This window comes from Sorex araneus, chromosome 1, assembly GCF_027595985.1.
Source record: "Sorex araneus isolate mSorAra2 chromosome 1, mSorAra2.pri, whole genome shotgun sequence".
Taxonomy (NCBI): domain Eukaryota; kingdom Metazoa; phylum Chordata; class Mammalia; order Eulipotyphla; family Soricidae; genus Sorex; species Sorex araneus.
This window is the reverse complement of record NC_073302.1, coordinates 112,558,144-112,586,105: the sequence shown is the minus strand read 5'-3', so window position 1 is coordinate 112,586,105 and position 27,962 is coordinate 112,558,144. Positions and strand designations below refer to the sequence as shown.

Genomic DNA, 27,962 nt, shown 5'->3' with positions numbered 1-27,962 from the left:
TTTTAATGAATCAAAATATATATATTTTCTGGGGCCGGAGTGATAGCACAGCGGGTAGGGCATTTGCCTTGCATGCGGCCGACCCGGGTTCGATCCCCGGCATCCCATATGGTCCCCCAAGCACTGCCAGGAGTAATTCCTGAGTGCAAAACCAGGAGTAACCCCTGAGCATCGCTGGGTGTGACCCAAAAAGCAAAATATATATATATATATTTTTTTTTTTTCTTTAACATATTTAGCAAATTTAGCCTAAGATGAACCAATCCAAAAGGTTGAAAGAATCACAGAAAGAGAGTCTCCAAAGAGTATGGTTGTAAAATAAATGACAAGAAAATTTGGAGAGATTAAATAAAGCAAGGTAGTGACTGCAGATTGCTGGGATCTAAAGTTTTTGTGACATTAAACACTCTAATCTAAAGGGATAAAAATGAAATATTACCAAAAATTTGTTCTAGAAAAAAACGCAGAAGATAAATTTAAAGACAGAAAATATGACATTTTAAAATTTTCTTAAATGTGTTTTATCAAACATTGGAACAGTCATAGTGCTATGTGTGTAAAGAAATATTAAATCAAATAAGTAGCTGATTATTTTAAGATGGGGTATGAGAATTAAGCACTTTTCTAAAATTTATGGTAGTGATGCAATAATTACTAATTGTAATAATGAAGGTGACATTAAAGATTTGCATTAGAATTTAGTGTTTAAGTAAAATAATGGTTATAAGATCCAATGCAAAACAGGTCTTAGAATAAAAAATCCTATTTTTTCATTTTAATAGAAAAAAGCAGAAAAATATATAGGCCTAAAACAGTTGGAAATTTTATAAATTAATTGTTAGAATAATACATGAATATTTGTTTCCTATTTTCTAGGGAATAAAGAAAAGACTCAATTTAGAGAGAGGACAATATTAGAAATTTGAAAAAAGAAAGGCATTTTTTTCTCTCCTTTGTGAGGAGTGGGGATTGATTAGGGGTATTTTGATATATTCCTAGTAATATTCGTGACTCACTTTAAGGTGATACTCATAAATGATAAAAAAAGTTATGATTATGTTTTTGTCCAATCAAATTTATAGTTTAAGATATTGCTGCAAAGTAGCAGGGGTGTTGGTTAAAACCATAATTAGATCTTTGCTATTAAGATACAAGAACAAGGCACATAAATGATGACTTGAGTCTCAAAAATGCCTTTAAGTTTCACATGAAATTATACCATCATACCGATCAAATAATCTAAAACGATTACTTATTTTTAAAATTGCAAAGAAGAATGACATCGATCTTTCATAATCATCATCATCATCAGCAGCAGCAGCAGCAGCATCAGCATTAGCATCATCCCATTGATCATCAATTTTCTCAAGCAGTCTCAGTAATGTCTCTATTCGTCCTAGCCCTGATATTTTAGATACGCTCTTTACTCATCCTTCCCAATGGTGTCGCATTGGAAGCTCTTTCAGGGCCAGGGGAATGAGACCCATCATTGTTATTGGTTTTACGTGACACATGAATACGTCATGGGGTGTTTGCCAGGCTCTCCCATGTGGGCAGGAAACACTCGGTAGCTTGCCAGGTTTCAGTTACATTACCTGGAATGCATTTCTCAAGGTGTAGAATCAGTTACCTCAGAATCATTCTAGTTTTTTGTATCAGTAGAATCACAATCATTCATATGATGGGAAATTTAAAAATATCAATGTGAAAAAATAGAGCCTCATTAATAGAAATGCAGCCAAAAAAGAGAATAATAATTTTCTATATCTTTCATAACCCTAGTATTTTTAAATGATTCAACTTGGTAAGATTGAAAGTTTATATTCTAATACACAGATGCCAAGTGTTTACTTATAAAATAATAATTCTACAACTTGAGATTCATGTGCCTCCCATGTCAGGCAGGATACTTAGCAGCAGCAGATTGTGATCTCCAGAGCTCATTAATTATTCATCAGGACAAAAGATTCCTTGCCAGAAGGCTATACCTCCTTTTTGATCTTTTCACCTCTGCTGGGTTAACCCAGCAGTTTCTTATTCTCCTTCTTTAAGGATTCCTGCTGGCTCTTTTCTTTTTTGTTTCCTCCTCAAAGAAGCAAGACATGCAAAACGACTTGTTTATGTGAGTGGGAAGAGAGAAATGCTTGCAGGGTTGGAAGAATTACCCCTCTCTGAAGTTCAGGCAGCTAGCAATTAAAATATCTTTGTGAAATCTCCCAGTAAGGATTCTGTGTGCCTTCAAGCTAAACCATGATCCATTGACCATGATCATAAAGTCAATCTCTGCAGTAACAAGTTTTCTCACACAGTAGGGAAAAGAAGCTTGGGGAAAAACTGTTGTAGATATATGTCCATTATGAATTAGTAAAATGAAATTTAAATTAGTATCAAAACACAATATGAATTAAAATACATATTTGTCAGTGAACTAGTTATGAGTGATACTCTAGCTGATAGTACACTTTCCTTGCATGTGGTTGAAGTGAATTAGATTTCTGGCACTGTTTGGAATCCCAGTATTGTTGGATAATATTGGGTTGCTTTTGCTCCTCCTGAAGAAAGCTTAGGTTTAGTTACTTCCACAACAGTACCCCTGAGGCACACCCAATTTTACAATAATTCTATAATAATCCTATATTGCCTTTCACTTTCCTTTATGTCCTTTGCATGATTTATTTAGCAATGTCCTTTTTGTGTAGACACAGGAAGACAGTTGATGCTATGCTTTTACAGCATGGGAGTTAATTCACTCCAAATAATATTTACGCCTGAGCTTCCATCATATTTACCAGACTTAAACCTAGGTTGTCCTTACTTCCTAACACCCCCAAAAGGAGGGTGCCAATGAAGGAACTGGATGGACCCAGGGCAAGCTGTAAGCTACCCTGGCATTGGAAGGGGACAAGATAAGCACCATAAGTATGATAAGTTAAGAACATGGTCATGGAACAAACTCTATCATGATCCAAAAAGAAGTAACTGAATAAAAACCCTGTGGGATTAGGAAAAACTAAACTGGCCTGAGGACTGTGGTCTGGAATATATACCGAGTTGTCCCCAGAAAGTCAACCTTTAATCTTAACATATCTCTTACTGTGTTCACACAAAATGACTAGAAATATCATAAGAAGTAAATTTACTATGATTGTTTAAATGGATTACTAGCTGAGGAAAGGACAAAGCAATACAACCTAGATGGAATCCCTCCCTTGTGCAGATCTCCTAGTAATTTGGAGTGCTGAACCCTCAGATGAGATTTTGTCCTTGAGTTAATCTCCTATTACTTCACTTAAAGGAGTGACTTTACGTCTATGTGTTGTCATGGCAATTTTCAACCGCGCCTATGTGCACCACCACCTTTCATGATTGCTATAGAACTAAGCCGTAAGGAGTAAGAGGAGGTAGGACTTTGAGGTATACGAGGAGACTAGGACAATGGAACCAAGATGACAGGGGCTATGACCAGAACTACACTGAAGAGTAGAAAGAAATAAACTCACTACCAACTAGCCTCTTCCCCTGTCTCTCTGTTCCCTGGGTCCTTTGTTCATCTGTTGCTGTCATCCAACCTCCGGAGGCAGCTCTCTGTCACCAAACACTTGAACCTCCACATTCCCACTGTGCTTCTCTTTTGAAACACACAGTATGAAGAACCTCCAGGTCTGGCCATGTGTTAATGTAAAAAAATAAAAGAAACAAGATATGAGTTTATTTGGTAAATAGCCCCAAATAATGACCTCGAAGTTGTGATAATCCCCTGCATGAAACATTTTCGGTATTGTAGAATATAATCTGGACAACTAAAAATGATCCCAGGAGAGAATAGAATAGATTGCAGGGCAAGCAAAAATGTGCTCAAGAAAAGAAAATATAAATCAATTTACAATCTTCTAGATGTAGAGGGCAGCACAGGCAAAAATCGAATAGAAAATTCTCATGACTTTATACTTTAAGGGTGCATGCTTATTGGTTTTGTGAAGTGTCCTGGTCTGCTTCTAATGCATCCATTGCGTTATTTTTTTAATTGAATCACTGTGAGATAGAGCATTACAAAATTGTCCGTGATTGCATTTCATTGCATTTCAGTTTTTACAATGTTCTAACACCCATCCCTTCACCAATATTATTTTCCAGCTCTGCTGTCCCCAGTTTCCCTTCCACCACTTCAAGCCCCCCCCCCGACCATCCCGTGCCACCTCTATGGCAGGCACCTCTCCTCTCTCTCTCTCTGTCTCTCTTTCTCTCTCTCATTTTAGGTACTATGATTTGCAATACAGATGCTGAAAAGTTATCATGTACATCCCTTCACCTGCTTTCAGCACTCAGTTCTTGTCCAGAGTGTTCTTTCCAACTAGTATTTTCATAATAGTTCCTCCTCTTTCTTAACTAACCTCCATTTCTCACCATTAGCCAACCATTGACCAGTCCTCCTGCCCATTTTCCTTGGCCTTGGATATTAGTTTCATACTGCTTTTTGATTATATCTCACAAATAAATGAAGTCATTCTATATCTCTCCTTTTTCTTCTGTCTCATTACACTCAGCATGATATTCCCCAGGTCTATCCATTTATGGACAAATTTCATGACCTCATTTTTCCTAACAGCTGTGTAGTATTCTATTGTGTAGATATACCATAGTTTCTTTATTCGTATGTCTGTTCTGGGCACTTAGGTTGTTTCCTGATTCCGGCTATTATGTACAGTGCTGCAATAAACATAAAAGTGCAGATGGTGTTTCTGCTGTTTTTTTTTAATTTCCAATGTATAGTCCCAGAAATTATATTGCTGGGTAAAAATATTCATTGCATTTTGATGTTCTTGCTAACTTTTCCTAATATTTTCATCAACTTAAATAATAATTCATATGTTGGGAACCATGGTGGTGAAGCAATATTGTATGAATAAATTACTTTCTCCAGTGAACTTAGGTTTATTATCAGGTGGATAATGTCCCACAAGTTGGATTTTGCCCTCCCCCCAATTAATATTTTGAAGTTCCTAATACCCGGAACTTCAGGATGTGATCATTTATTTTGGGTGGTAAGCAAATTAAGGAGTTCGAAAAAATTTTTTTAAAAAGTTCTTAAAGGAAGTTCCAATTCAATTTGAGCTGTATTTCACTTCAGCGGGAATTTGGACAGAGATAATGACAAGTGAACGTGAAAGAGACATGAAAAGAAGTGAAAGTAAAAGACCTAGAACTGTTCCTTCCTTCATAGGCCTCTGAAATATACAAACCTTCCAACATCTCAATTTTAGACTTCCAATGTCTAGCACATAGAGACCATAATTTCTCCTATGTAAATGACCTCACCCAGGGTACTTTGTTATGGGAGCCATTGAAAATTAACAAAGGATCCATCATATAAAAAATACTTGTTTTATTTGCATTCCATGGTGGGTATAATTTTTGGTGCTCTTCTCTGTAGTCACATGATTTGTAGAAATAGTTGGTTTGCCTACTTTTATTATGATGCCAATCACTTTCATAGAATTTTATTTCATTGATCTATGTTAGGGCCTAAGAATGAGAATGTCATTAGACATTTGAGATGACTCTTATTTTAATGCAATTTGGGAATATTATTATTCCTAAATATTATAATTTATAAGAAGTATATCAGAGATCTAAACAATTACAAAATTACAAATGTGTGAATGGAGGAAAACAGTTGAAATAATTAAACTAGAATTCTTTTCAAGAAGTAAAAACGTTTTATAAATGAAAACATTTGTTTTTTGGCAGGGTGAAGTGCAAAACCACATAGCCTTCTGACACTATTCTCAGCTCTGTTTTCAGTAATGACCCCAGGCAGTATTTGGGAGACCAGGTACTAGGGATTTAAACATTGGTAGGCAGGATGCAAAGCAAGCACCCTAATCCTTGTATTATTTCTCCAGAGAAAATTGAGATTTATAACTATGCTTACTAATGGGATTTTAAAATTATATTTAGAAAATAAATTACTGCAGACTTTATATATTTCAGTCGACCTATTAAGAACAAATATAAAAGTCCCATTATCACATCTGCAATTGGAATTATATGAGGAAATTAATAATTTCATAAATGGTAAATTGAGAAATGTAAAGATTGTTGAAGAATTGATATATGAAAAATTTATATATGACATAAAATTATATAGTATAAACTTGCTGAAATTCTGACATATGTTACCCATTTATTTAAAGGCAACAGAAACTCCTTGCTTCATGAGGTCCTATGTTATTTAACATTGGAATGTCTTATCTTCAATCATAAAAAGAGCTACCTTCTTTCTACCAGAAGTCTCTTAATGCTTACTGCAAATACTATAAAAATTCCAATGTACACTTCAGAAATAGAGAATATTGGAGTACAAGATGTGACTTTTCTTTCATGCATTATAACTATACTAAAAACAAGCAATACACACGCACACGCACACATATATATACATTCATGCACACACATATATTCACATATATCCTTATATATAAAACACATAAAAATTGCTCAGCCACACATATTCTCATATATACTCATTCCTCTTAGCCAAATACTCTCAAATCCTACACCATTATCTTCTTATTTGGCTTTGTTCTTAAATATCATCATCATCATCATCATCATCATCATCATTATCATCATCATCGAATTTCTCGAGCGGTCTCAGTAACGTCTCCATTTGTCCTAGCCATGAGATTTTAGAAGCCTCTCTCTACTCGTCCTTCCAACGATGCCGCATTGGAGGCTCTATCAGGGTCAGGGGAATGAGACCCAGCTTGTTACTCGTTTTGGCACATTAATACACCATGAAGATCTTGTGAAATACTCCCATGAGTGCAGGAAACTCCCCGTAGTTTGCCAGGTTCTCCCAGAGGGAGAAGTAGGCTATAAGATATCGCTTCCAGGAGCTTGCTTTTAAGTCTCTGGGTGTGGGCCGTTGTTGGGATTACATGGCGCCAGGGACAGACCCATGGTGCGACCGCCTAGCTACTGGGAAATGGAAATCTGGGCGGAGGAGGCCCAGTCCTGATCCAAGAAGGCTTGGAGGTCTCAGCCCCAGGTCCCACACACCTGGGTTCCTCTGCTGGTACCTTCATGTGTGAGGCTCGTCCGAATGGTGGAGAGGGACCTTGAGCATGGCTGTGGCTAGGCTCCGGAGGTCTTCGGCTGCCTGGAGCTCTGCTCGGGGCAGAAGGGAAGCTGGAGTCCATCCACTATAAGGGGCCCTGGGGGAATACAGCCACACACTAGGGCAAGAGACTTTTTGCATCTGTTCTTAAATCTACATACACATAATTACAAATCACACACACTATTTGAAGATAGAACAAAAAGACTTCTGTCTAGAGTCCTAAGCAGGATCTTCTCTGGGCTCCTAAGAACTTCTAAATTTATTTCCATCTCTAGAACTATAAGAGATATGAATGTTTCTTAACCAGTTTGTGGTTCACTTCACTCAGTCTATAGTATTGTGCTATAGCAGTCCAAACTAAGATAGTCATTAAGCATAGTTATAGAAAATACGCATATATACGCATATGACAGATATACATACATATATATATGTATATCTGTCACTGTCACTGTAGTCCCATTGTTCATCCATTTGCTTGAGCGGGCACCAGTAATGTCTCTATTGTGAGACTTGTTACTATTTTTGGCATATCAAATACACCACGGGTAGCTTTCTAGGCTCTGCTATGAGGGCGGGATACTCTCAGTAGCTTGCCAGTCTCTCCAAGAGGGACGGAAGAATCGAACCCGGGTCAGCCACATGCAAGGCACACACCCTACCTGTTGTGCTATTGCTCCAGTCCACTTTTATTAGTATACTCAACAAATATTTCAACCATAGCATGTCATCTTTTTTATCTTGATATTTTGTTAGACATGATTATGGTTTCTGGTAGAATTAATTTTTAAGGCAATAATTCATGAGGTTTACACATTTTTTGGTATAACAACTATTTTTTGTTAAATAGCCTAATTATGAATAAATTTAAATTTATAGGGCATATTAAATTTAAGCATAATTTTCATGTAGTAAACTCTTAAAAAGGCATCAAAAAATCATTGACTATTTAGGCCTCTTGTTGAAAACTGTCAAAATTCTATTCAGAATCATTGTAGCATTTACAAACATATTCAAGCAATTATGCAAGTGATCCTTTATAGCTCATTGTTGCCAGCAGTGGTTAATATATTTTGCTAATTAGATTTGTGAAAAAAGATATTACTCATTATTTAGTGTCATGTTTCTTTTATTACTTTTTGTTCACCCATTTTTTCTTGATTCATTTGTAATTATAATTTATCTTTTGCCAATTTTGTATTTGTGGCCTGCCTGAAATTGCATTTGTTTTCTTTTTATATTATTTTTTTAATTTAAATATACATTATTCTCTAGGCATCTTTGCTGAAGTAAATGTTCCATCACAGCGGTTTTCAAAATTCATTACTAATATACATTAGTATATTATACAAACTAGCAATATTTAAATAGAATGAGTTTCTTTATGCATAAATGAACACTCCCAAACACTCCAGTATTGTGTTTGCCTTTTCTCATCATTATATATATATGTATACACATATATTGTTTACTTTAGTAAATTTATACTACCCAGCTTTTTAAACATAAATATCCCATATGCAGATTCTGTTTTTAATTCTGCTAGAGGCAGTGGGATCTGTTTATTCCCATTAAACTTTTCATATTTATGAGACTCCAGTTTTCTCCAATGTGTTGGCAGCAGAAACTTTTATGAGGCAGCTTGCATCCAGACTCAGTGTTGGGTATTATTTTATTTTTAGTTTTAGGTTAAATGTCTCATATTCACTTCGAATTATACAAGAACCTTTTGTTAACCTCCCTGACAAATACAGTTTAGTCTAGCCTACATGTTCCTTAAATTAAGATAAAGCCTTATCCATCCATATCCATATGGCAGTGATGTATATATACATATCTAAGTGTCATATGATATGTATACATATTTATATATATACATATATATTTGTCAGACTTACTGATTTTAACTGCACTCTGAAGAACTTGCATCATTAGTATAAATTATGACCAAAAGTTTATGTGGATTTCTTCTTACTTATTTGATAATACTAAACATGATGAAAATTACTAAGTATCATGGGTTGCAGTGATAGCACAGCAGGTAGGGCGTTTGCCTTGCATGCTGCCAACGCAGGTTCAATTCCTCCATCCCTCTCGGAGAGCCCGGCAAGCTACCGAGAGTATTCTGCCCACATGGCAGAGCCTGGCCAGCTCCCCATGGCGTATTCAATAATCCAAAAACAGTAACAACAAGCCTCGCAATGGAGACGTTTATGCTGCCCACTGGAGCAAGTTGATGAACAATGAGATGACAGTGCAGTGCAGTGCTATTTTTCTGATAATTCCACTTGTCATTTTACCAAACAAGTGAAGTAAAGTTGGACCTGCAAAGGAGTAGATTTGGGACGGTGGGTGGGAACCAGGACCACTGGTGGAGGGAATGTCACACTGGTGGGATGTTGAAATTGGTGTGGGTACACCAAATGATGAGAAGCCAGAAAGAAATAAACAAATAAAACTTTGAAAGTCATGGTGTTTAATTTTTTTTTAAAAAATTAAAAAGAGAAAAATGTGAAAAACTCAACTGTAAGAATTTTTAACTCTATACTCCACCTATCTTTAGCTCACACAATAAATTATTTGTTTGGAAGATAGAGGATTTTTGTTTATTATTTGCTTAAGAGAAGCCTAGTCAAACAAAATTTCATGTTGAAAATATTATTTTTTATTGATGATAAGCACATGGTTCTTAATTTCAATAATAAATTTGCATTAAATTAATAAAATACATGGCAGAAAAGTACCAATTTATCACAATTTTCAAAATATTTACACCAAATGTAGAAAGTAAAAGGCAATCATAATTTGTTTTATGAGGTGAATATTATATTTTTAATTAAAAAACTGAAACAAGGGTGGTAATTATATAATATACAATAATTATAATATAAAAAGGAATAATTTTAATATATAAAGGAGTATGTGTTGTAATGATAAAATTTTTCAGAATACCTGGAACACTCAGGTTCAAATTCTTTTGCTATGGATATGGTTTAGCCTCATAATAAAATCATAGTAATAAAGTAAATGTTCTTATTATAGTCCTATCAACATTTTTATAGTTCTATTAAGTGAATATACTATTCAAAGTGCATTAAAGGGAACAGTTTTTAATAGGTTAAATAATGATGTTTTCTGTATTTTAGATTTCCTAGCTGAAAACAAGCAAGTATATGATTAACTATAATGGAAATAGATTTAAAAGAATAACTGAAAAGAAATATCCTTGAATTTCATAATAAGTATATAGTAACTCTTATTTGGATGTATAAGTATTAATGAAATATGCCTATGGACTAACAAGCAAGATTGAAATATTTAAAATATACAATATGCATTACATATTAAATATGGAAAATTTATTGATCCCTGTCTCAAAGTGGACCAGCTGATTAACAGTAGTTTTGCAATGATTAGATCCATAATAACTGGCCTCTCAGATACATTTTCATTTAACAGGATATTTATTTCTCTCCCAATGACTGAATGAGTTGAAATTTTTGAAGAAAGTATAATATTTGAATTATGTCTCCATAAAGGAAATGTTACACTCCAAACCTCCTAATCTCATACATATGGTATTTTTCAGATTTAATCAAGTTAAGTTGATTTCATTAGAATTGTTTCTGAGTAATCATATCTGGCATCTTTATAAAAAAGCAAATAAGATTGAGGCATATAAGGGAAAAAAGTGACCATATGATCATAGAACAGAAACTAGAGTGATGGATCTGCAAGTCAAATAATTTCAAGAACTCTTAGTAAACCACCAGAAATAACTTGAAAGGTAGAAAAAAAATAGGCTTTTAGATTTTACACAGAATATGGTCCTGCTAGTTCTTTAACTTTAGATTTAACTTCGTGTAATGTAAGACCAAAACTTTCTGTCTTACTTAGATACCTTCCATGATAATTTGTGAGAATTCTGTCATGAGAGCCCAAGGAAATTAAAGCAGACACAAGGCTTTTATGAAGATAACCCCTAGAAATTGTTTGGGCACTTGCTTGAAAATGAAAAGGAAGTTTGCTTTATATGAATTCCACTCATGTTCAGTTTCAGAGTAGAGTATCTAGAGTTTCTGATAACTTATGTGTCGAGGAAAACATTACAAAATTTTAGGAGCTAACATATCTTGCTTTTCTTTTAATTTAGAATCTCTTCCACTGCACAAAAAAAATTGGCAAATAAAAACCACCAATGCTTAAGTTCAAAGTAACTATTACTCAAAACTGTTGAGCATTGTGTTTGAGTACTTACTATAACGTACCACTCACAGCATTACTTCTATTATTCAGCCAACATCAACCATGCCAACATACTGTAAAATACCTTGGTGTATATTGTCTATCCTAAAATAGAACAAATATGTCATAATATAAAGTAATTTGCTTCAGAATTAGGCAAATATGTCAGGGTTTTACATAATCTATATAAGAACTCAAACTTTAATGAGTTAGGTCATTTATGTCATAAATAATATTCCAGTGAGATATACTCTTCATAGTTTTTGAAGCCCCTTCCCCAGGAAGCTCTGTCTACTTAGGTTGTAAGAGCTAGATGAAGCAGTTCATAGATGTATAAGCATTCTTCTGTTGCAGTACATCACAAAATCTGCTCTTAAGTCAAACTGAGTACATGATGGAAAATAGAATATATGTTTCAAGATCCTAAGAAAATCAATATTAGATACATTAATGCAATTTCTCATGCCTGAGATAAAATTACAGAAATCTTAGATCTTTAAGTGGTAGTATAAAAATCCAGTTCCAAGTGACTAGTGAGAACCAATTATTTAAATCTTTGGAGTTTTTTCAGGTCTCTGTTGAACACAGCAATTTTATTAAATGATTTTCACATTTGCATCTAGAGTTTTATTTCAACTGAGAATAATATTGGTGATAATTATCAAAACTTGCTTGTTTCAAATTATTCTACTATCCTTTGTTTTCATCTATGCTTTTGAGGTTGTTTTGCATCACTTTCACCTCTCTGGCAGAAACATCCTGTAAAAGAGTGTTATTGTTCATCTTTTGTGAAAACTGTTCACTGTTCAGAGAGGTCAGATGTCAGCTGAAAACTTGTTGAGAGTCCTTGCAATACAGAAATTGACAAAATCAGTATTTTTTGACCCCTTCCCCCCAGAAAGTTGTTAAACTTTGTTGATGTTTTATGGTGTATGTTGTTAAACTTTCACCAATCTATCACTTTAAGAATGTGAATTTCTGTGAACTTTTTTTATTCCCTCCCTTTGAATTTTATTCTTCATTACTTTCAATGACATATCACATGTCTGAGCACACTAGAGAATTTTCTCACCCCTCTGGGTTATTCACAACAGGACAAATAATTAAAATGGCATTAGACAGGTTGGCCAAGCAAATGCCAATTTAATAACATGCGTACGGAGAATTTACACAATCATAAACTCTTAAGAAAAAAATTATGCTAGACTTGGGGACAGATCCTGTGTTAATGGACTGGGTGTCAAGGAGAAAGGCAGAATTTATAAAACGAGGAGAGATAACTTCTCCTTTGTTCATAGTAAAACCATCAGTCTCTCAAGTATAGAGACCATATTTATTGATGAATACAACTCTGAATAATAATCCCCACATTCTTCTAGGTCATAGAGGGAAAAGAGTGTGTGTGTGTGTGTGTTTGTGTCTGTGTTTGTATCTATGTGTCTGTGTATTAAATGAGAAAGAGATATGAATTAAGAAAAGATGCGAATTCTCAGCCTTAGTATTCTTCTTCTTTGTCGTCGTCATCATCATCATCATCATCATCATCATCATCATCATCATCCTGTTGATTGTCGATTTTCTCGAGTGGTCTCAGTACCATCTCCATTTATCCTAGCCCTGAGATTTTAGAAGCCTCTATTTACTAGTCCTTCCCAACGATGCTACATGGAGGCTCTTTCAGGTTCAGGGAATGAGACCCATCGTTACTGTTTTTGGCATATGAATATGCCATGGGAAGCTTGCCAGGCTCTCCCATTTGGGCAGGAAACTCTCAGTAGCTTGCCAGCTTCTCCGAGAGGGAGAACAAGTCTGTAAGATGTTGCTTCTGAAAGGTTGGTTTTATAGTCTCTGGATGTTGGCCATTGATTAGATTACATGGGCAGTTTCTGGGTGTGACCACCTAGCTACTGGAAAATGGGGGATCTGGGTGGAAGATGCCTAGTCCCGATCCAAGCAGACTCGGAGATTTCCGGGCTCCACACACCTGGGTTCCTCTGCCGGTTCCTTCATGCGTGAGGCTCGTCCAAACATGTGGAGAGGGGCCTTGGCTGTGGCTGAGTTTCGGAGGTCCTCGGCCTCGGAGACTCTTTCCAGGGCAGGGAGAGAAACTCAATCCACCCCCTCCGAGGGGCCCAGGTGAAGACACCCAGGCTCGGGGGCAAGAGACTTTGCCAGTCTCTTCTTGATCATAATTCAAATTTATCTGTGCTTTTAAGTAATGTTCAGTTACTCCTGAGTCCCTCAGAGCTTCCACTGAGCAGTGGATGCCTAGAGTAAAGTGACACTGGAAAATGCCACATTTGAGCACTGTGAGAAATAGTGAAACATTGCTCCTTGAGCCAGAGAATGCTCCATATACATCACCTGGTTTCCTTTTAATCTTGACTGCTACTTTTTAAATAAGCTATTAAAATTTTGAATTATTGGGGCTGGAGCGATAGCACAGCGGGTGGGTAGGGTTCCCAGCATCCCATATGGTCCCCTGAGCACGACCAGGATTAATTCCTGAGTTCATGAACCAGGAGTAACACCTGTGCGTCACCAGGTGTAACCAAAAAAAAAAATGAATTATTGCTTCCAATCCTAGAATATATCTCTTCTGCAACTCAGTATAGGTAACTTCAATTAATTACATAATCAATTAATTAAATAATTTTCAATGACTTTATGTTTATCACAGTCAGTCTTCAATTTTTAATTTCCATTTTTATTAATCTTTCTTTTTTTCTTAGTTTTTGATCTTTGAGTCACATCTAGAGATGCTCAGGGGTCACTTCTAGCTCCGCACTCAGAAATTACTCCTGGAGTGCTCAGGGGACCAAATGGGATCCTGGGGATTGAACTCAGGTCTATAGTGTATAAGACAAATTCTCTAACCACTGTACTATAGCTCCAGACACAACATTCAAATTTTATGTCTGTTCAATCCTGTACTTCAACATCTACAAAATCATATATGTGAATTTTTGTAATGAACATAAAAAGTCCTATAGAGTGAGTGGTGCGTGTGTGTGTGTGTATATATAAATATTATAGCATATTAAATAGTATTCATTCCCATTGAAGTTTACAATATTTGAATGTGGAAACTTTAAAGGGAATACAGATTTATATGACACTTTGAGTGTGGTGATTTTAGCATTTGCATGCTTATTTTATGTGAAACATTGCAAGTAAATGAAATTCCTGATATATGTCATGAACATACTACAAATATAGTCTCCACTAACTTTAAAGGTCGCTTAGCTAAAAATAGCTACAGAATAATGCAGTGTGTGCCAATAAAACATGTTTTTTGTTTATTTCAATGAGAGCAAAAGACATTATTAAAATTTTATAGAGATGCCATTGAAATAATTGTGAAATACTTCAGACAGTTTGCTGTAATTAGAAAGGAAGTTTCAAAGGATGTTTGGTTCATCCTAATTTCAAGGAGTATCATAATTTTTATTTTATAATCAGTGTTTTTTATAGATCTATTGTATTAGCTACCTAAGATAATGTAAAAAGTTAAAATGATGTGAATGAAATACAACTGTAGATATTATCTATATCAATGAAATAATATTAATATATCAAGTACAATTTAACATTGTCTTATTCCCAGTATTATGTAGCTAGTATTTTCATTTTGCAGGTAAGCTTTAAAGTGTATGTTGTCTATAAGGGAATACATATATCACTGTAAAATAAGTGCTATATCTGTTTAGTTCTTCAGTTCTAATGGGGAATCCGTCCTTCATTCTGCAGATAGCATAACATTAAATTCAGACTTAATTGCAATAGTTTCCAAATTGTCTTATCCAAGTATAGTGACTCACTTCATTTTTCAAAGTTGCTTTCCACTATATATCTTTCATTTCAAATTTAAACATAGAGTAGATAAGACACTATTATTTTTTGTGTGTGTGGACATCTAAGAAAAATCTAATTTTTGATAAATTCTTGTTCTCCCAAATGAAACTGATTTTAAGTTGTGGCGCCACAGTATACTGTTTACATAGGTAAAGGAATTGTTTTGAAGGCAATTAGGAGCCAATGAACTCAGGAAAGTTCATTTTAGTTTGTTTAATTTGTTCAATTGATTGATTAATTGACTGGTTCATTCATTGGAGGATTTATGCCAGGTAGGTCACTTGTATCCAAGATAATTTTTTATACCATTAAAAATGTTAACTCTTGGAAGAGCAAGTGTGATTTTTTTAAATTAAATGCTGTTCTTATTTTCTATAAACACTTTTCCCTTAAAGTTCTAGAATGTTTTCTGCTTCTTAGATAAGGACACGGCATGTTCTTCTGTTTGGGGGAATTTTCTACAGCTTTCCCTCTTTGTCTTAACAAATTTAATTGCTTGGCCAGCAAAAGAAGCTGGAAGGAAGACGTTTTCATCTTCTGTATACCACTCCTCATCATATTGCTCAGCATATTTGAAATTTTTGAAGACTTTGAACCCTCCAAAGATTTGACTGCATGCTTTGTCAAGAGAGTTAATGGGGTAAGAAATGAAATGCTGTAGTGAGCATCCTGTAAAGAGATACATGCACAGTGCATTCAAAACAAAGAATGTCAGTTTCCTTAATATGTATTTGAAAAAGCTGCATCATTGTACTCAAAAGTTGTTGAAATCTATTCAGTTAGTGTTATATTTTTTCTTGTCAGGAGTTACACTAAATTTTGGAATAAAATACATGATAAAGGTAAGAGATTGTCTCATGAACATTTAAACAAATATGAATGCTACAATTAATTAATTTAAGATACGATACACACGATTGACACTTCTGTACTTTTCATTTTTTTTTAAATTATGCTTTCTATTGTGTGCTTTTTGTTTTGCTGAATGAAGACATTTGAAATCTAAAGCTATTTTTATTTTGCTCCTAGCATGATTGTAGTAAATACTTGGTTGACATTTATGATGATTTTTATCATAAATTATTCATACACATATTATTTTAGATGCTTCTAAAGTCTCCAGAATTTTACACAAATTATTGCTGCTAAAAGATATATACTGTAAAATATAGGAAACATATATTTGTTCCATATAAACTAAGTCCTGAGTAGTTTTTACTTATATAAAATAAAATCTTGGAAAATTTTCCTTCTGAATATCTAGTATTATTAACCATGTTTTATGATTAGCCTATCATAACTCTAACATATGTCTCTTTGATATATTTTTTAAAAATTATTTAACATCAGCATAACTATTTAGAGTTTTCAGAAAACAAATAATTGATTACCTAGTAATTAATTATTTTACCTGTATCACCATAAATTACCAAAGAGTATTAATTTACTCTTTTGCTATATAAGTTCATAAATGCTGAATATTATTTAACAAGGGTTTTAAGAAACTGAATCTTAATATGATTATATTGCTCAGATTATTTAAATTGTTTAAGGAAACGAAAGGGTAGTGTAATAATACTTTTTGGTATATTCTTATGTATTGGCTAATGTTAAAATTTGAGTATATATATATATATATAAAGAAAAGGAATATTTTGAATGCATATGTCTTAAAGTAAAAATCCTTACTTCCCCTCAGATCCCAGAGAACTAAGTTTTGGAATCTGTATCTCTTCCTGTTTTTATCCAAATGGTTGAAATGAACAATAGCAAGACATTAGATGTGTCTTCATACCATAATTAATTAATACAATGATCACTGTATCACTGTCACGGTCATCCCAATGCTCATCGATTTGCTCGAGCGGGAACCAGTAACATCTCATTGTGAAATTTGTTGTTACTGTTTTTGACTATCAAATATGCCACGGGTAGCTTGCCAGTCTTTGCCATGCAAGCAGGAAACTCTCTGTAGCTTGCCGGGCTCTCCTAGAGGGACAGAGCAATAAAACCTGGGTTGGCCACGTGCAAAGCGACCGCCCTACCTGCTGTGCTATCGCTCCAGTCCTTTAATACAATGATAAACTTAATTGTTTAATGTACAACTAAAGGGGAAGAGAAAAGCAATAAAGATGTCCCTGAGAGACAGAGTGTCTTCTTGAGTTAATCCCCCCAAGAAAAATGCCTGTGTCGAAACACTTTACCTCCGTAATGATCCATCACACCCACTTGCAGTCGTGTATCACGAACCGCCTTAGATGCTCTAGAAGGATGCCGACAGCTCTATATTAAATGGGTCATTTTGACCATCTACCCATGGTCTCCCATCTCTTTGTTTCTCCTCTGGGGAGGCCTGGGGAGGCAGCTCTTGGCCACCCAATGCACATGCCGTGCACCCACATTTCAACTCACAATTTCTCCTAGAATTGTGATTCATTGTATTATTGAAGAATCAAATGTGAACAGAACAAGATCTTTCTACCATTTCACTTTTCTGTTAGCTTACAAAGTTTTTCTTGTTGTTTTCTTTTTTCAGACACACCAAGATTTGCAACTGTGAATAATAGGGTTTCATGTATAAAGCAGTCCTTCACCACACGCTCACCTCCACAGTACCCCACCACTTCTATGATTTTAAAAGCCCCTCCCACACTTCCCTTCTGGAATATCCCTAATGAATGCTAGTTCTCTGTTTCTGTTGCTTCTAAGTATTTCTGATACCTTTACTATATAGTCTCTATTCCACCTCTGAGAAAGGTCATTCTCCTAAATGTACTCACTGTGATGCTCTCCAGATCGAGCCACATAGCATCAAGTTGTATTGTTTCATGGTGTCTTCTTGCTAAGTAGTATTTCATTGTGTATACAAACCATATTTTTTTTGTTTTTTTTTAATTTTATTGAATCACCATGAGATAGTTACAAGCTTTCATGTTTGGATTATGATCTCACAACGATCAAACCCCCATCTCTCCACCAGTGCACATTACCTACCACCAATATCCGGGGTATGCTCCCCCTTTTCCAACCTCCCCCTGCCACCATGGCATAAAATACCCCCCATACTCCCTATCTACTTTTGGGCATTATGGCTTGCAACACAGACACTGAGAGGTCATCATGTTTGGTCCATGATCTACTTTCGTCATGCATCTCCCATCCCAACTAGTTCCTCCAGCCATCATTTTCTTAGTGATATTTTCTCTATTCTATCTGCCTTCTTCCCTCTCCTCATGAAGCAGTCTTCCAGCTATGGGGACTTGTATCTACTGTCCTTGGGTGTCAGCGTCATGTGATGTTATTCTATACTCCACAATTGAGTGCAGTCCCGGTATGTCTGTCCCTCTCTTTCTGACTCATTTCACTTAGCATGATACTCTCCATGTCTATCCATTTATAAGCAAATTTAATGACTTCATCTCTCCTAACAGCTGCATAGCATTCCATTGTGTAGATGTAACAACGTTTCTTTAACCAGTCATCTGTTTTAGGGCACTCGGGTTGTTTCCATATTTTGACTATTGTGAACATGTATATGAACATGCAATGAATATGTAGGTACAAGTAGCTTGCTCGGAGAGCCTGGCAAGCTACTGAGAGTATTCTGCCCACAAAGTACAGCCTGGCAAGTAATCCATGGTGTATTCAATATGCCAAAAACTGTAACAAGAAGTCTCACAATGGAGATTTTACTGGTGCCCGCTCAAGCAAATTGATGAAAAACGGGATGACAGTGCTACAGTGCTGTATCTATGTTATTAAAATTATTTGGGGCCATGTAGATAGTACAGGGATTCAAGCTCTTGACTTATACATGGCCAACCATTGTTTCGTACCCCAGAAGGCATTTGGTCCCCAGAATAACACCAGATGTGATCCCTCAGCATAGAGCCAGAATAAATGCTGAGCACTGTTTTGTATATCTGCTGAACCAAATAAAATTAATACCTTGATCAGTGATAGCAAATGTGTTGATGTTGAATCATGAGAACTCACTGTAAAATAATAAAATCATTTTTTTCAATCAGAGAGCAGTGAGTTGTTCATTAAAAAAAATAAATGCAAGTGTTCATTTTATTTTGAACCACAAAAGAAGCATAGTAGCTTTGAGATGACAGTTCAGAAAACTGTCACAAATTTCCCTGTGAGGCTCAAGGCCGACCATTGTTGCATAAACTGAGTATAAGTGAGTACTGAGGGGTGGTTCCAGTTTGTCATGCGTTTTCAGAATAATATTTGGGGGCCTGCTTTCCAAGGAATATTGTGGTGTACATCCTAGTTCATTTGTAGAGACCTGAGAGTTATCAGTAAAAAATATGTTAGTAATAAATCTGTCATATTAAAGGGAATAAAATATGAATTATAACTGGAAGATTTGTCCCTAAATAGGGAAGTGCATGTAATGTATGTTGTTTATTTGCAATGAAAGAGGAGAGCTCAGAAGAACAGACAGAGTGGCAACTGAGAGAAAAGGGAACTGTGAGAGTACTCTTACCCTTAGCATAAAAAGTTTCCATCACCAGGGCCGGCTTCCTGTCCTTTATTTTCTGTCTATTGAGTTCCTTTCCTTTTCCCTATCTTTCTCTATCTCTATCTTAGTGAGAGAAGAGTTTAGGAGTCATTAAAAAATCGCTTTATGTTTAATGATTTGGTTCTGCCGTTGTTGTGGTAATGCTTTTTAACATAGGACTGGGTATATTAATTAAGAAAATTGGCTCCGGAACCAAAGAGATAGTTTGGGAATAAAGTGATTGCCTTGCAAGCAGCCAACCCTGGGTCAGTTCCAGGCACTGCATATGGTTCCCCAGCAGTGCCAGAAGTGAGCTCTGTGCAGAGCCTGCAGTGAGCCCTGAGCACAGCTGAGATGGTCCAAAAACCCGAAAACCAAACCAAACAGTTGTCCAGTGACAGCAAGAGAGAATTCAAAGTAGTTTTCCAATTAGTTGTTTACTGTATTACAAGGAAAGGAATGTAACAAAGTGTTTATAATGTGCATGAAACCATCCTCTGTTTCCAAAGTGAATTTGCAATTTTTATATGAAAAACAAGATCTTTTTGCCATCCAGTTGTCTTTTTATAGTAGTTCTCCTTGATATAGCATTTTAAAAATAGTATTTTTTTCACATAACTTACAAATGAAAATTTTGAGTAATTTTACAACATCTAAAAATTAGACGATTTATTTTCATAGCATAAAAGTGCAAAACATTGAGAATTGTAGGATATATACTAGATACTTTTATATTTTCTTTAAAATGTATTTATATCTGTTGTGCTATTTTTTTAAAGGTCTGTAGCACATAAGGAGCTAGGAAATATTAGCAAAATGTTACTCTCCAGAAAATGAAAGATGGTGCCAGGGAGATAGTACATGCATTAAGACGCACACCTGGCTTATCAGCAACCAGATTCATTTTAGCTGTATATGTTTCCCTGCGCTGGAGCGATAACACATAGGTAGGGCGTTTACCGTGCACTCGGCCAACCAGGGTTTGATTGTTTCATCCCTCTCAGAGAGCCCAGAAAGCTACCGAGAGTATCCTGCCCGCAGTATAGCCTGGCAAGCTACCCATGGTGTATCCAAAAACAGTAACAAGTCTCACAGTGAGACGTTACTGGTGCCTGCTCGAGCAAATCCATGAACAATGGGACTACAGTGCTACTACAGGGCATGCTTCCCCAGTCTCACAGGGCGAAACCCGGGAGGCCCCTGCACACCATTGGTGTGGGCGTGGAGGTGTCAAACTAACCAAGGTAATCCCCAGCATCACAAGGGGGCGCCACCATGGACTTGACACTGAGCAGCTGGCAGAGTGCGGCAAATACCAACAGAAGGGGCCATTGGGCTTCTTGAGCACCATTTGGGACACCCCAAAAGACTAACTAAAGAGAATATCAAAAATTAAACAGCGTGACCTACTGTTTTTACATTCTTGTAAAAATGGCATTATAACGTACTGCATCAGGTTTTTTTATGACCAATAATAGAGAAAAATACTTCTAAGTTACTTTTGTACTCTCAAAGCTCCTTCCGTATAAGAAAAAAAAAATCGAGGCCAGAGAAATAGTAGAGTGGACTGGCCATTTTCATTGTCATGGCCAACCCAAATTCTATCCCTGGCACCCGGTATGGTCCCTCGATCCCCAACAAGGGGTGACCCCTGAACCCAGAGGCAGAAGTAAGCACTGAGGACCCCCTTGCGTGACCTCCAAATGAAAAAGCAAAGTTAATAAGATTTAAAAATGTTAATATGTCTTTATTATTTATTTTCTAAAATACTTTGAATTTGTCTTCAGGGGGCTAGAGACAACTTAGAGGAGTTAAGATGCTTAAATTGCAGAAAGCCAAACCCAGTTTGATATCTGGCACAGCATAGCATTCCCTGAATTTGGACAGAAATTACCCCAAACACAGATCTAACAAACCCCTAAGAACTTCCAGGTGTGACCCTCCCAAAATTAAAACACAAATAAGTAAATAAAATTTTTTTCAGCATATATTTCTCTTTGCAAATATCTCAAAGTACATTTCAAAGTTAAGGTGCTGAATTTGAGGGAGCCTTAAATTGTAGAAGAATGCATTTTTTTTTTTGCTTTTTGGGTCACACCCAGTGATGCTCAGGGGTTACTCCTGGCTTTGTACTCAGGAATTACTCCTGGCAGTGCTTGGGGGACCATATGTGATGCCAGGGATCGAACCCTGGTCTGCCGAGTGCAAGGCAAACGCCCTACCTGCTTTGCTATCGCTCCGGCCCCGAAGAATCCATTTTTACCAGTTCTATTTCTTCCCTAGAAAACTGAAAAGCACACTTCTTACAGGCAAACATGTTTTTTTCAAAATTTACTGAAAAAGAAGTATTTAAAAGTTTGTAAAATTATCAGCACAGTTTTGCTTAATGAATGAAGCTATATAGAATATTAATTTATATTATGATGTCCCATTGAGGAATAATTTGTTTTCATAGATAAGATAAATTTAGCATGAATTATATCAACACTCATTATACAAATAAAAATGGAAAAAAGTGTCAGCAAAGTTGTTTCTAATTAAGAATAACGTTTTGGAGACCAGAGAGACGGTACAACAGGCAGCATGCTTGCCTTGCAGGCAAAGTACCCAAGTTCAATTCCCAACAAACTGCTATTCGATTCCCATAGTGCCCTGAGCACTGACAAGCGTGCGCTCAGAGCAAGATGTAAACCCTGAGCAGTGCCCCATGTGGTCCCAAAACAACAAAAGACAAACAAATAAAAAAGGAAGTATGTATTTCCTCAAGAAGTAGCAAAGCAGAAATAAAATCTGTGATAATGATATTAAAAATAGGTCTGTGTATAGTTATGGTGTGTTTCATCTGCAAGTTCACAACAAATGAATGCCTAGCAATTAATTATTCAATATCAGGTTACAATAAGGCTGCCAATTCATGTTATTTTATTATTAGATGATTTTGATTTTTTGAAATGGTATGGTTTAATTAATTAATTAATGCTTTTGGGCTCACACCTGGTAATGCTCAGGGGTTATTCCTGGTTCTGGTCGCAGAAATTATGCCTGGTGGTGCTTGGGGGACCATATGGGATGCCGGGGATTAAACCCTGTTTCGCTGCATGCCAGGCAAATGCCCTCCCTGCTGGCTGTACTCCAGCCCATTTAATCTATTTTCTTCAACTCCAAAATCTGTTGTTCATTATTTTGCTCCCTAATGACTTCTCATTCACTTGAATAGCTGATTATTTAATCCATTCATTGCTCTTATCCATTTTCTGGAAATTGTTCTAATTTGATTTTTTTGGTATGGAAGCTAAATCATAGTCTTTAAGAGGCATGTGTGTATGAATATATATAGACACATATTTCTATGTGCACATGTAAATAAATAGGTATATGTGTATGTGTGGTACTTTAAATAAACAGCAGTTCACAGGCCAGAGAGAGAATATTGGAGTTAAGTTGCAGGTGGCCTAACCTTGAGTCAGAAACAGGTGCAGCCCTGTTGAATCTTCAGTATGTCAGAATGACCCAGGGAATACCTGCTGCTGGGAAAATTGAACAGCTCTTCCTTTGGACCATCATCCCTGTTCGAAGAAAAGATTCAGTAGGAGGTCCCCTCAAGTAAGATGAAAGATAGTTTGCTAATTCACAAACTAAAGACCTTTTATATGACAAGTGGACTTGAATTATCATTGTTTCGAAACCTTCTCTCTATGGTAAAAGTCTACTTAATTGGTACTAGTAAAGGCTTTATTTTTTATAAAAAAAATTGATGGTTTCAGGGCCCAAAGAACCTAGTTTTGGGATTTTTATTTCTTACTGTTTTTATCCAAATGGCTGCAAGTATAGGTAAGTAGAATTAATTGTTTGACTTAATTATTTGATATATATGACTAGAAGGAAAGAGAAAAGCTGTATAGATATTCCTGGAACAAAGAGAATCTCTGTGAGTTTATCTCCCCCAGAGAATTGCCTCTGCTGGAATGTTTTACCTCTGTAAATCACACGAACATGCAGTCCTACACCTCTGACTCCTTTAGATGTTCTATAAGTTGGTAGCATCTCTGCAATATACAGCCATTTTCACCATCAGGCTGTTCCCCATCTCTCTGTCTCTCTCTGGGGAGGCCTGGGGAGGATGGGAGGTGGCTCTTGGCCACTCAACACATACACGTCATCACAGCACCATTCACTGATTTATGAACTCACTGATGATGCAATGTAAATCAGAGGAGTTGAACTTAACTTTATCCCAATGTGTTTATATCATAGGTTAGATAAATGAGAAGGTATGGCAAATCAAACGAAGGCATGGACCTGAAATCCCTTTATATTTTCTAGTCTGTGTTATGGAAATTGAATGGATTAATAAGACTTCAAGACTGCTTTAAAGGTCTTACTTTTACAATGTGTTACTTAGTTGACAGCTGTCATCTGAGACTTAAGAATCAATGCTAACATATAATTGGCATACTGCTTTTCCTTTCTGCAATGGTTTTAGGACTTAGCAAGTCACTCTGGGCTTATTTTAGACATGACATCTCAGACCTTTGGCTTAAACAATTAGTTATTAATTGCCAAGGCTGCCTTGAACTTTCTTCACCAGATAACTCCTAAAGGTATGGCTTAGTGACATTTCAGTTTTGCTGCATTAACCTGAGCAAAGTGGGAATTAGTAAGTAAAAAAGTTATTCACAATTTAAATAACTCAATAGGAAAAATACATTAATAATAGTCCTTAGGTTTCTGTGTCAAATGGGAAGACTCATCTTAGAGATATGCATAAATTTTATTTCACTTTCAACTAAGCCCACTGTTTTCTATATGAGCATTATTTCAACTGAGTAAAGAATCCTGAAGAATAGTGTTCTGCTTCAGGGAGTTGTGTTAAAGTTAGCCTAAGCAAGCACATGCTGTTAATAAACACAGAAGAAACGGTGTTCAAGAATTGGTATCATCTATTCTGGTGATGCTTAAATTTTGGGGGGTATTGTTTTTATGAGGACTGAAGAAAATTCAGGTTTCAGTGATACTACATATGCTCAAGTTTGGAACAGGCACTCGTTATGCCTTATAAGAGATCCTTGGTGGTCTTCAATGCCCCTTAACCACTTCCAGTATCTCAAAGAACTCTATGAGATTTCAAATTCCCTGTCCAGGTCTCAAGCCTCCCAATTTATTAGGTAAACTGTAGGTACTTCCCATAAAGCCTCACTGAGAGGATGGCTAGAAATGGAGAGTAGCCATCCATATAAATTTAAATATCCATATAAATTGGATATTTCCAAATTATAGGAAAACATTCAAACAGCACTGTTAGAAGCAGGATTCACTTCCTGGAAGGGATTAGGCATTGTACCCAGGATACCTGCAGGGTAAGTGCACAATGGCACAATTACCCTCTCAAGCCTGTTCTTTCTTTCTTTTCTCTTTCTTTCTTTCTTTCTTTCTTTCTTTCTTTCTTTCTTTCTTTCTTTCTTTCTTTCTTTCTTTCTTTCTTTCTTTCTTTCTTTCTTTCTTTCTTTCTTTCTTTCTTTCTTTCTTTCTCTATCTCTCTCTCTTTCTTTCTTTCTTTCTTTCTTTCTTTCTTTCTTTCTTTCTTTCTTTCTTTCTTTCTTTCTTTCTTTCTCTATCTCTCTCTCTTTCTTTCTTTCTTTCTTTCTTTCTTTCTCTATCTCTCTCTTTCTTTCTTTCTTTCTTTCTTTCTTTCTTTCTTTCTTTCTTTCTTTCTTTCTTTCTTTCTTTTTCTCTCTCTTTCTTTCTTTCTTTCTTTCTTTCTTTCTTTCTTTCTTTCTTTCTTTCTTTCTTTCTTTCTTTCTTTCTTTCTTTCTTTCTTTCTTTCTTTCTTTCTCTCTCTCTCTATCTTTCTTTCTTTCTTTCTTTCTTTCTTTCTTTCTTTCTTTCTTTCTTTCTTTCTTTCTTTCTTTCTTTCTTTCTTTCTTTCTTTCTTTCTTTCTTTCTTTCTTTCTTTCTTTCTTTCTTTCTTTCTTTCTTTCTTTCTTTCTTTCTTTCTTTCTCTTTCTTCCTTGTATTTTGGGAGGTGTGGGTAGACCAGACCTAGAGGATATCTGGTTCTGTGTTCAGGGGTCCTTCTGTGGTTGCACAGAGAACCTCAGAGTGATGGGATCAAAGTGTCAGCCAAGCCACTAGCAAGGCAGGCACCTTAGCACCTATATTATGTCGGGACCCCACATCATAATTTCTGAACTGAGAACAACATTTCTTTAGTGCTAATTCTCTCCTGGTGCAATCCTGTATCTAATTTAAATAACAAAAGGAAGATTAAATGTTCTTTCAAGGATTCCTCATATAGCTCAAAGGCCTAGAGTCTATCTAGTGTCACAGTGAAACAGGTCTCTTAGACACTAATGATATCCATGCCTCATTGCATTAATGATGTTTTATATGCATGGAGCCTGGGTTTGATCCTCAGCACTACATGGTCCCCTTACAAATACTAGGATAAATCCCAGATTACCTCCTGAATAGGGACTGGTGTAAGCCTAAATCTGAAACAATGTTTTCCAACCCCTTTGGACTCTTTATTTGTCTTATTTTTAAAAAATAATCTGCAGTAAAGTAACATTGTCTGAGATTATCTACCTTGTAACTCCCAAGAAGTTGCAAAACAATGAGACAAGTCACTGTGCCCATACTTACAGACATGTGTCATGCATAATGATTGCCTACTACTAATAGAAAGCATAGAAGAAAAGACAAAAGAAAAAGAAAATAATGGTAAAGTAAAAAAATAATAATAAAGGAGGAAGAAAATTCCACCAATCCCAGGACTAAAATGTGCCAACATTGTAGATTTAGATTTGTATAATTTTTCATACACCCTTTTTGTTATCTCTACTAAATTTTTGTAATGTAATAGACACAATATCATTTTGTTTTACAATATAAAAATTAAATGGCATTTTAAATATAGCCATTCATTCTATGATTATCAAATTAGAAAAGACATTTTTAAATGAGGGAGAGAAGATTCTTTAGAGCCGAGGATGTGACAGTTAGAGGGCACTTGCCTTGGATGTTAGTATCCTGGTTCAATCCTGGAGATCTGGAGATGCAGAAACTAACAGTAATAAAAATCAAGTTAAAATCTACTCTTATTCTAATATTTCCAGGGAGGAAAGTTCACTTCCATTTTCTTCTTTCAACAGCCATAATTGAAACATGAAAAGTGCTTATTATTAACCAATAACTATAAATAAAATCTTTCTCTGAACTATAGACACTCATTTCCACACTCTTCATAAACTGACAAAAAATTTAAATACAACTTGATATAGCAGCTTCATTCCTAAAATGTGTATGCAATGTTGTTAGTACTACTTAATTGTTGAAAGTAATAATTTATAATTCTCTTTTAGTATTTGAACTGCTTTTGATTAGCATAAAATTATTTAACCATAAGAATATATAATAAGGTTATACTTTATAATCAAAGTTATATTTTAAATAATGGAAAACATCTCAGGATTAAAATCTTTGAAATCTTAGTCACAAAGGCATAAGGAGTTATCTTATGCTCTAGAACAAAATACACTGTAAAAATGAAACCATGATAGTTAAATCACTGTGGAAGGTATATCTGGGTCAAATTTTTTCAAGAATCTAGAGTTTGAATAGTAATATTAATTCACTGTTTGGACTGGAGCGGTAGCACAGCTGGTAGGGCATTTGCCTGGCATGCAGCCAACCTGGGTTCAATTCCTCCATCCCTCTCGGAGAGCCCAGCAAGATACTGAGAGTATTCCGCCCACACGGCAGAGCCTGGCAAGCTACCTGTGGTGTATTCAATATGCCAAAAACAGTAACAACAAGTCTCACAATGGAGACATTACTGGTGCCCACTCGAGAAAATTGATGAACAACAGGATGACAGTGCTACAGCGCTATAATTCACTGTTTTATATTTATACAAATTATTTGGAAATAATAATTACGAACAAATTATATTCATACATATTTATGTATACAAATTGTGTGAAATAAAATTTGTTTTAGTTTTTTAGAGTTATTTTTTTTTCCTTTTTTGGGTTAAACCTGGCAATATACAGGGGTTACTCCCGGCTCTACACTCAGGAATCACTCATGTTGGTGCTCAGGGGACCATATGGGATGCTGGGAATCAAACCAGGGTTGGCTGCGTCCAAGGCAAATGCCCTTCCCGCTGTGCTATCGCTCCAACCCAGTTTAATTATGTGAAACATAATACATGATTAGTTTCCCAGAAAC

General features: G+C 35.7%; 1 protein-coding gene across 6 annotated transcripts in view; it reads left to right on the top strand.

The window, feature by feature from the left end:
• CDH12 (cadherin 12) overlaps positions 1-27,962 on the top strand; it is a 1,011,811-nt gene that overhangs the window by 380,564 nt on the left and 603,285 nt on the right. The gene's annotated exons all lie outside the window — the stretch shown is intronic.